This window comes from Motacilla alba, chromosome 20 (assembly GCF_015832195.1).
Source record: "Motacilla alba alba isolate MOTALB_02 chromosome 20, Motacilla_alba_V1.0_pri, whole genome shotgun sequence".
Taxonomy (NCBI): domain Eukaryota; kingdom Metazoa; phylum Chordata; class Aves; order Passeriformes; family Motacillidae; genus Motacilla; species Motacilla alba.
In genome coordinates, this window is record NC_052035.1 from 1,283,449 (window position 1) to 1,294,010 (window position 10,562).

A 10,562-nucleotide genomic window follows, 5' to 3' on the forward strand; every position below is an offset into this window, starting at 1 on the left:
GGAGAGCGCCGTGAGTCAGCCCCTGCCGCCGGCAGCAGAGGGTTCACTCCAGCTCCAGCCTGGCCCGGGCCCGGCGTGCCCAGGGGCTGCTCTGACAGCAGGGCCTGCCATGGACACGGGAAACAGGTCCTGCCCGGGGAACTCGGGCTGCCACGGGGCTGGGCCCATCTGCCCACGTGCTCCTGGAGAACGGGATCCCCATAGCAGCGTGGAGAGCACCTCTGAGCTGTGTCCTCACTGCACTGCCCTGCAGGAGGGGTTTGCTCTATTGCATTGGATTTTTGGAAAGAATTCTTCCCTCTGAGGGTGGGGAGGCCCTGGCACAGGGTGCCCAGAGAAGCTGTGGGTGCCCCTGGATCCCTGGAAGTGCCCAAGATCAGGATGGAGGGGCTTGAAGGAATCTGATCTGCTGGAAGGTGTCCCTGCCTGTGGCAGGCAGATGGGGCTGGATGGTCTGTGAGGTCCTTTCAACCCTTTCAACCCATTCTGGGATTCAGTGATTCAATCCAAAGCAACTTGGAAGGATCAGATGAGTCCCACTAGAAGTACAGGCAGGTTTGGTGTTCCCTCCCAGCACAGCTCAGCCCCCCAGCACAGCTCAGCCCCCCCAGCACAGCTCAGCACCTCCAGCACTGCTCAGCCCCTCAGCACCTTCCCCCTTCTGCAGGGACATCCCTACCCCTGCACACTGGGAGCCCAGCGAAAGCCAACAGGCTTCTCAGGAGAGCAAGGCAGAAAGGCAACAGTTTGGGAGAAAATAACATTTTCATAAAGTGTTTGAAGTCATTTGGAGGAGGAAAGTGGGAAGGGAGAGGAATCAGAGTCCCTGTGAGTGTGTGATGCGTGCGTATGTGAGAGTGCGACAACAGGAGCCTCCCTCTCCGCAGAGGAGAAACCATCTCAGCTTCTCAGCTTTGGGAGAGTGTTGAGACACTGGGAAATTAAAGCAATGCCCACAGAATGTGTTTGCAAAGTCCAGTTTTTTTGGTGAGGCACCACGTGTAGGTGTCACACTGCTGCTGGCAGCGGGCACGTGCTGGGCACGGGCGCTGGGTGCGGGGCTGGGGCTGCCCAGGACCCCCGCGCTCTGCCACATGCAGCCCTCGGGATCTGAAGGCCACCAGGGCCAGTGGAAATCTCCTGTGGGATGCACAGGCCTCTGTGGGAGCATCAGTGGCCACCCCCTGCCCATGGCAGCCCCAAAGGAGGAACACCACGGATGGCAGAAATGGGACAGAACCACGGCAGAGCAACTGGAGCTGCCCCAGCCTGCTTTCTCTGCCCCCTGCCACTGCATGTGGGCAAAAGACCCCCCGACTGTCCCCTCCCTCTTCCCCCACTCCTGTTGAGCTGTTCCCCAGTGCCAGCATCCCAAAGCCCGGGAGTGGGGCTGGTGGCTTCCCTGCTGCTCTCCACAGCCCTACCAGTTCCCCCGGCAGCTATCACGACTTCTTAGTGCAGAGAGACTCATTAATGAAGTGGAAAAGGAGGAGGAGGAGCAGGCTGAACGGTCCGCCCTGAGGGACAGCGCAGCAAGGAGGAGGAGGAGGAGGAGGAGGAGGAGGAGGAGGAGGAGAGCCTCAGCACTGATCTCAGGCTCAGCAGCCATCCAAGAAGGGAAGGAGTGCCGGGGCAGTGGCGGGGTGAAGGGCCGAGGGCAGGCAGCCGGGTCTGGGAGCCACGCCGGTGTGGGCAGGAACCCGGCCTCGGTGCCTCAGGCCCACTGCAGCAGCCTCGCCCCAAGGGCGGGAGGCAGAGGGAACCCGTGGGCCCAGGGGACACCCACGGCACCCACTGGAGCTCAGGTGTGCCCATCCTGCAGGGCAGCAGCCCCGGCAGGGAGCTGCAGCTCCTCACAGCAGCACGGGAGGAGGGGGGAGGACAGGCTAGGCTGTGTGGGAAGGACGTTTTTCTCCACATCAGCCGGTCCCAGTTCCCGAGCTGTCTGTGCAGGGCCTGGCTGCTGTGCCTGTGGGAAGTGTGGCCAGGGGGCTGCAGGGAGCCACTGTCCCCTGGCCACCTGCCCTGGCTGGGCAGCAGCCCGAGGAGCTCCCCACTCCTCAGGGGGCAGTGCCACAGGAGGGGAAGGCTTCCATGCCAGCCCACAGCTCCAAGCAGAGCCCAGGAGACGTGAGGGTGACGGGGCACGTGGGCAGAGGCTCCTGCAGCTCTGAGGCCTCGCTCCATTCCTCGAGGCCCCAAACCTGGGGAGCCCCAGTGTGCAGCAGCCTCCTGTCCCCAGGTCACACGGGGGGCTCTGAGCCCACCCAGGCCTCCACTGCTCCTGTGGGGGCGGTGGGGGGCTGCTGTCCCCTGCTCACAGCCCCAGCTCAGGCTGGGGACAGGACTCCAGAGCCTGCCCAGTGCCAGGAAAGGACTGAGGAGCTCATGGGGAGCTTGGGTGCCCCATCCCTGCCCATTCCTTCTCTCATCATGCAGGGCACACAACTTCTGGGAGCATCTTCCCTTCCATGAGCACCATCTCTTCCACGAGCATATCCCCCTCAGGGAGCGTCACTGCATGCTGAGCAGGGCAGGACACACCTCTGTGCTTTGAAGGTCTGGCTGTCCATGTCCCTCCATATATCCAGTATCCTGCTTGGAAAGCACAACCCAAACCTTGGCCTGACATGAAATCCATGTTCCCATCCCAGAGGCTTTCCCCACAGCAGGCAGGGCAGGCAGAGAATGGTTCCAGTGGCTGTGAGTGGACAGCTGAGAACTGTTCCTCCATTCTCCAGCCAACTGAAACACCTCCTAACATTGTCACTGGGCCTTGAGCTCTGCCCAAACCAGCAGTGCCCAGCTGAGACTGAAGGAGGGTGGAATATTTAGAAAATGCCAAACCAGCCCTTTCTGATTGTTCAGAAAATCGCCTCAAACTCCTCAGAAAATCACTGGACAAAGGGGCTTGTCCATCAATTGGGTCAGTCCTAATCCCATCCCTGAGCCCCGGCTGCCCCAGCAGCTCTGCCCAGGAAGGAGATGGTCCTGGGGCAAGGCAGGAGGTCCCTGTCCCACCTGGCTGTGGTGCCCGTGTCCAGGACTTGCCCAAGCCCATGGCGGCCCAGGCAAGGCCCCAGAGCAGCCATCCCACCTCCAGCACGGGGAGGATGAGTTGGTCAGGCAAGCAGCAAGGGAGCATCACCTTCGCTCCTGCAGTGAGAGCGAAGCCATTCAAATCCTCTCTCTCTGACACACACTGAGCCCATTTCCAGGAGTTTTTGGCAGGGAATAACATTATCTATAAAGATATAAATAATGTTATATAAATATAATCTATAAATACCGTGGGATGCTGCTGTGCTGACGGCCCTGCCCACCCCAGGAGGGCTCAGCCTGAGGGTCAGGGACAGCAGAGCACGGCAGGGCTGTGCCAGCCCAGACTGCGGGCAGTGGGCCCAGGGCAGGAGCTGGGCAGGACACGGGGGGACATAGCTGAGCTGAGGAGCACGGGGGTAAGGGAATGATGGGAAGCACTGGCACTCTGAGAGTGTTCCCAAAGCACACTGTGAGGGTCCCTGTGGCTGCAGCCGAGGACTCTGGTCTGACACACAACCAGCTCATCTCTGCCTTCCCATGGGGACCCCGGGCACAGAGGGGCTCTCACACCACAGCAGGCACCAACAGAGGCTCCTCAGGGCACCAGGGGATGCCCTGAACACCCCAGGGACACTCGCTGCAGGCACTTCCCAGCTCTCCCAGAGGAGGGAAGCAGCTCCCTGTGGACTCCTGGCCATCAGCTGGGCCTGCCCAGGACCAGTCTGGAATCAGTGACACCTCCAGCACCTGCTCCTCTACCAAGACCCTGAGACACTGGGTGAAGAAAACCCTTCAGCCCAGCTGAGAGGGAAGCAAGGGGAGGGGACTCAAGTCTCCCTGCCCGCAGGCAGGCTGTCCAGCCCCCCCTGGAATGGCTGGAGCCTGGTGCTGTCACCTGTCTGTCACCTGCCAGGGAAAATGGTGTGGGTGGTCCCAGTCCTGTGGAGACACACAAGACAAACAGCTCAGGGACTGGGATATTAAATACTTGACGTAAGGGGACTCTCATGATGCTCACCACAGGCCTCACCATTCCTCCTGAGCACAAGTGTCACCTCAGAGCTCCTGCAGAGAGCTCAGCTCCTCTGAGTCCTGAGCAGCAGCCCTATGGACAGCACGGGAGATGCAGGGGACACCAAACCCAAAGGCAGCTGTTGGAGGCCCGAGGAAATGGGGTCCTTCTCTGTGGGAGTCGATCAAGAGATGTGCAGAAGGGTCCACACATCCCAGGGACTGCAGAAGCCAGGCCCAGGAATATCTAAAGCATCCCACAGCCAGCACAATGTGGGTTTGGGGCTGTCTGTCTCTTTGCCCCCATCCCATTCTCCCCCAGAGGGCATAAACCTACCAAGACCACAGAATCATGGGATCAGGGACTGGTTTGGGTTGGAAGGGACCTTAAATATCATCTAGTTCCAACCCTTGGCTACGAGATCTCCACGCCAGCTCTGGAAGTTGTGCTGTGCCTCCTTGCAGCAGCTTTACTTTCCTGGCCAAGAGCTGCAGCCAGGCCTCATTTGGGCAAAGCTCTCAGGAAAGACAATTTTCCTGACAGCCCATGGTCCAGAGCCACCAGACAAGCACAGGAAAGGCTGACATCCATGGGAGCTGGCACAGGAGGGCTCAGCATGCTGGGAACCTTCCCTCTACAACATCTCTGCAGCAGGAAGAGGCTCAGGACCTTCTGCACACCCAAACCAGGGGGTCACACACAGAGCCCACAGCAGTGTCCACTGGGAGCTGCATGGTTGCTGTAGCCGCAGACTGTGCCCAAGGAGGGACCCAAGGGATCTCCCACAGCAGAGTTGTGGGCAGCTACGAGGTGAGGAACACAGACATCTGCAAACCCTGCCATGGAGAGCAGCACAGGCCCAGCCCGGCCTGCAGGAGCTTGGTGCCAACCCCTGGAGTGTGGCTTCAGCAAAACTCTGCTGTAGGGACCCAGTTTGCAGCACCTCAAACCCTGAGCCAAGGGCTTCCCTCACAGACCTGAGCAGAACCTTCACCTCTGTTTATTCTGCACAGAGCTAAACACACCCTCGAAATGAGAATAACAAAGCAGCCTCAGTGCCCAAAATTACTGCCCCTGACCACCCCAGTGACAGCCTGAGATCTCCTGCAGCCCCTTTGCCTCAGTGAGTGCGACCAGAGGCCCCCTCCAACAGGCCCCTGGTGGGAGGTGGGCAGTGCTCAGCCTGCTCTGGGTGCCCAGCACACCCCCCTTCCTCCCAGAGGGGCTGTGGGGCTGCAGCTGGGGGCTGCCCACCCCAGCATGGCTGGGCCAGGCACAGCCAGCTGTGGATCCTGGGCAGGATTCCCCCTGGAAACAGGGCAAGAAAAACCCCACGAGCTCGGAATGAGCTCCTTGAAGCCCATCCAGGAGCAAACGGGAGCCAGCCCAGCTCCTGGCAGCCCAGCAGTGCCCGGGGCTGGCAGCCCTGGCTTGAGCTGGGCAGCCAATGGGGGACGCAGGTGGCTGTCGGGGACAGAGCCCTGCCAGGGCCAGTCCTGGCGGGCTGCTGCCCTGTGCTGCTGCCCTGCGCTGCGGATGGCACCGGGAGGATGCGGTGAGGCAGCTGCCATCTGGATCCAGGGCTCTCCATCTCTGCGGTGTGGCAGCAGCGCTCGGTGCTGATTGTGGGCAGATTAGAGGGGACACAGCGTGCTCATCCCGATCCTGCTGCGCTGCCGCTACCCAGGCTGGAAATAAAGCCTCGTTTTTCATGCAAAGATGCACAGTGGTTAACAGGGAAAAGCTTGCCTGGGAGGCATGCAGGTAGCAAACCAATTTCCAAACGGGTCTCCAATTACTCCTGATGGTTATTCGATTTACATTTTTTTCTGGCTCACCAGATGTTGATGCTCCGAGGGTGAAATTGGGCCCAGCACGAGGGTGTGGGAAGGTGCAGGAGTCCCCTGCTGCAGAGTGGCACGTTTCCCTGGAGCTGCTCTGTTCCTCACCACTCACAGCCATGCTTCCAACCGTACTGTGCGTCACGGACACAGAGAGGAGCGAGGGAGCCGGGCTGCTGCAGACACGGAGCCACATCTGCCAAGCCCACAGCTGGAAAAGCCCCATTTTCCTGCCAGCACAAGCAGCAGCCCCGTGTCCCAGAGCAGGAGTGGCAGCTCCTACCAGGTGACAGCTTCCTGTAAGAAGCCCCTGGGCTGGCTCTGTGCTCTGCTTCCTCAGAGGAGAAGCAGTGGAGGTGGATTCACGAGGCTCCGAGAGTCCATTTTGCAGGAAATGCTCCAAGCTGCCCAGGTCCTGTGGAATGCCAGCCCCACACCTCTGCACGGACACGGCTGTTCCTGGCACCGTGGGTGCCAGCCCCACACCAGGCACGGGGTCAGGAAGGTCAGCAAAGCTCTGCTCCTCGAAGGCATGCTGGTGCTAAGCTCCAGTGGAAATGATGGCAACAAGGCTCTGAATCCCGTTCCTGCCCGGGCCTCATCCTGCACCCGAGCTTCCAGACTGCGTCACAGCAAAGGCCCAGAGCAGAGTTTATGTGGCACCTCTCTCCTGGAGGGGACTGGCATGGGGAGGGGACATTTGTCTGCCCCTCCAAAAGTCTAATGATAGTGCAATGACCCAACCACAACCCTGGGACTGATCCCGGCCCTTGGTGCAGCTGGACACGGGGACAGGGACAGCAGGCACTGACCTGCCAGGCGCTGCCACTCGCTGCCAGCCGGCTCCATTCCCCGCGGGCTCCACTGCCCACAGCCCTGCCGGCTCTGGGCAGCCTGGAGCACCTTTACATGGAAAACCCCCTGGGAGAAGGGTGAGGGTGAGTGTCGGGCACAGGGGTGAGTGTCGGGCACAGGGGTGACGGTCAGGGAGCTCTGCCTGCAGCCACTGCTCACACACTGCAAACCATCCCGGCCCAGGGGAAGGACAGGGCACATCCCAGGCACAGCAAACACAGGCCAAGGCCATGCTCAGTGCCAGTGGCCACTCGTGACATGGGGACAGGCGCCCAGAGACCACCAAAGCTGCAGCCAGGCTGGGGCCTGGCAGGAGGCGGCAGCCCGGGCACGGGCGTGCTCACACAGCTCCCCACACGTGCCCACTCCCTCCATCACCCCTGAGCGTACCCTGCAGCACACCTGAGGCACACACCTGCAGCCCCATGCCCTGCACACCCGCAGGGACATGACCAGCGACTGCTGCACATGCGTGTGTGTGACACACACTCCCAGCGGGGCACACGAACCCCATAGGGGCACACACGCGCATCCAAAAGAAGCACGTACATATCCAAGAGGAGCACACGCACACCCAAAAGGTGCACACGCACCCAGAGCGGAGCGCACACATATCCAAGGGGAACACACGCACCCCGGTCGGAACATACGCAGGCGCGGGCCGCGCACACCCGCACGGCTGGGCTGGGGCCGCTCCCCCGCCCCGGTTCGCTGCGGAGGGCACGCACCGGAATCGGGGCCACCTTCAGCCCCGGCCCGAGACCCCGGCCCCGCGCCGTGGCTCCCGCAGCCGCCACGGCTCCGCAGCGGGTCCCCGCACAGGCGCCGGGCCGGGGTTCCCGTACACGCACATATTTGTGATATTTGTGATGCGGGGAGCAGCGAGGCAGCGGCGGGGCCGGGCTCTGCCGTGGCTCCCGCACCCCTGCGCAGCCGCGGCCCCGCCACGCCGCAGCCCGCAGCGGCAGCCGGCCGCCCGCTGCCCCGCACGGACACGCGTGGGGTGGGCTGGGCCACGCCCCCGGGGTGCGGGATCTCTCTCTCTCTCTCTCTCACACACACACACACACACACACACTCACTCTCACACTCACACACACACTCACACACTCTCTGAGCACGGTTGCTCCGCAGCCACTTAACTCTTTGTTGCCCCTTCCCGCACCAGCCAGCCCAGCCCTGCACCAGCCAGCCCCTTCCCGCTCCGTCCGGCCATCCCTCCCGCACCGTCCGGCCACACAGCCCGCACCGTCCGGCCATCTCTCCCGCACCGTCCGGCCATCCCTGCAGCACCAGCCGGCCCCTTCCCGCACCAGCCATCTCCTTCCCGCACCTCACAGACCTTCACCTCGGACCGCCCATCCCTCCATCCCGCACCGTCCGAGCCGTTCCCCGCACCGTCCGTACCCTGGCCCCGCACCGTCCATCCCCGCGCCCCGCACCGCCCTCCCGCCCCGCTCCCGGCGCCCCCGGCCCCCCGCAGCCCCTTCTCACCTGGCCCGGCTGTGCGGGTCCCGCGGCGGGGCAGCTCCCGCTGCTCGCAGCGCCCCGGCGGGCTGGGCAGGGGGCCCGGCTCGGCTCGGCCCGGCCCGGCCCGGCCCCGGCCCCGGCCCCGGCCGCTGGCCGGCCCCGCTGCCCCCCTGCCCGCGGCGCGGTGCGGCCGCCTCGCCCCTATGCGGAGGCTCGAGCGGCACCGAGGCGATGCCCATTCATTCAGCTTGGCCCCCGCAGCCCTCCCCTTCCGCCCCGCGCCCCAGCCGCCTGCATGGAGGGGGCTGGCGATGCTGCAGCGGTACCCAGAGCCCCCGGAGAGCACAGTGCGGAGAGGAGGGAGGGAGAGGAGGAGGAAGGAGAGCAGAAGGAGGGAAGAGGAAAGAGGGAGAGGGAGATGGCTGCCCCCAAAACCAGAGCTGGATCTGGAGAAGACTCTGGGATTTCCACCAGGAAATCAGGGCAGGGAGCGGAGCGGGGCCGGCGCAGCACCCCCCGCCCAGCCCGGCACGGCAGCCCCAGCCCCGCTCCCGGAGATACCAAGCCAGAGGCTTTGGGCTGCGGGCGGTGGGCACGGCCCCCCTGCACAACCCAGAGGTCCCCCCTGAGACGGGGCTGACCCAGCCGAGGGACGCCAACCTCCCCAGCCAGGAGCTTTGCTTTAAGGGCATGGAAAGCTCGGGGGACACCTTTTGGTGGTGTTGCTAACCTGGTGTACGGGAGCTGCATGCTTGGCCCCACATCTGCCTTTTTTGCAGAGCCAAGCTTTGCTCAGGCGGGGCCCCTTTGACCCTCACACACAGTCGGGACCCCCTCAAACGCACCAGAGTCCTGAGCCCCAGGATAACGTCCTGCATGCCACATCAAAATTTCTCAGCTTTTCCTAATCTGGGTCTTGCCTAACCCTCTGGAAAATAATCCACTGACCATCTGCCACAGTGAAATTAATTTACAACCTCGCACAAATTAGGCTCAACTGTTCACTTCCTGCTCCTCTTCTGCTCAGGGCTTTTGGTCGCTCTGGTGCACGTGTGTCTTCCTTCCCATGGGCAGGGATGTCCTTGCCATGGATTGGGGGTGACCTTGCCATGGATTGGGATGTCCTTACCGTGGACTGTGGGTGACCTTGCTAGAGCTAGGCTGCAGGGCAGTGCCTGCTCCTGACACACTCTTGGATCTCAGGGTGCTTTCTCCGGGTGGGATGGCATTCCCATGCCATGATGGCATTCCCATGCTCAGCCTTGCCATGGACTGGGGGTGACCCTGCCATGGGCTGTGATGTCCTTGCCCTGGACTGGGCATGACCTTGCCATGGACTGGGCGTGACGTTGCCATGGACTGGGCAGCAGGGCAGTGCCTGCTCCTGACACGCTCTGAGATCGCGGGGTGCTTTCTCCTGGTGGGATGGCATTCCTATGCAGCCATGGCATTCCCATACCAGGATGGCATTCCCATGTCCTGATGGCATTCCCATGCCCAGAGCACAGAGCCCTGCCCTTGGGGGGGCTGAAGAGCCTCTTTGGGGACCAGCCTGTCTCTCTGGCTGCCCTTGGAGGTGTGTGCAGGGCAGGTGTGGAGCCTTCACAGGTCCAGGCAGGACAGAGAGCAAGAGCTCTTGGGTTTCCCTCTGCCAGGGATCCCAGCCTGACCTCGGGCGATCCAGGTATTGATCCAGGTGTTGGTGGTTTCAGAGGTGATTACAAATCCATGGATTTTGCTGTTTCGGGATGCCTGGCCAGGGCTGCCTCATGGGAGTGAGGGATCAGAGCCAGAACTGTTCAGTTCTGTGAAACACCTCTGCAGTCCCTGCACCTGCCTTAAAGCCTGGCCTGAGGGTGAGCACAGTGTGGGAGCAGCGACCATGGGGATTTTCCCATCCCTTTGTCCTGGTGCTTTTGCAAATGGAGAGCTGGCTTTCTGGGGAAGAGGCTTCATTCTTTAAGGAAAATGGAAATATACAGATTTTTTTTTTCCTTCCTGTAGCAGATTCAGCAAAAGTGCAGCTGCCTTCCCAGTCCTGAATACAGAATTGACCATTCAGTTCATCCCTAAGGGGAAATGGCCCAGCAGAGAGGAACAACGAGCCCCACAGTGCTCTCTGCACCCTCCAAAGTCTTTCTCAATCCTGGCATTTTCCTCTCCCAAATTCCAGGGGTGCCTGGCTCCCTTTGCAGGGCAGTGAAGGTTTTCCTCATGCTTCCAACCCCTCTCTCTGAAAAGCTATCAGCTTCACAAGGTATAGTTTTTTCCCCTTAAACTGTAATTTTCCAGGTTATTTGTCCATGATGGAGCCTGGGGGGCAGAGGCACTGGGGCAGCCAG

The 10,562-nt window shown here is 61.8% G+C and overlaps 1 protein-coding gene across 7 annotated transcripts in view; it reads right to left on the bottom strand.

The window, feature by feature from the left end:
* Positions 1–8,807, bottom strand: part of DLGAP4 (DLG associated protein 4) — a 266,306-nt gene extending 257,499 nt beyond the window's left edge. The window contains exon 1 of one of the 7 annotated variants that reach the window (XM_038158946.1): positions 8,245–8,788. The gene's annotated coding sequence lies outside the window, so the exon portion shown is untranslated. Of the gene's footprint in view, positions 1–8,244 lie in introns of all 7 variants that reach the window. The other 6 variants (XM_038158941.1, XM_038158945.1, XM_038158940.1 and 3 more) reach the window with 6 other exon arrangements.
* Positions 8,808–10,562: the final 1,755 nt, after the last annotated feature.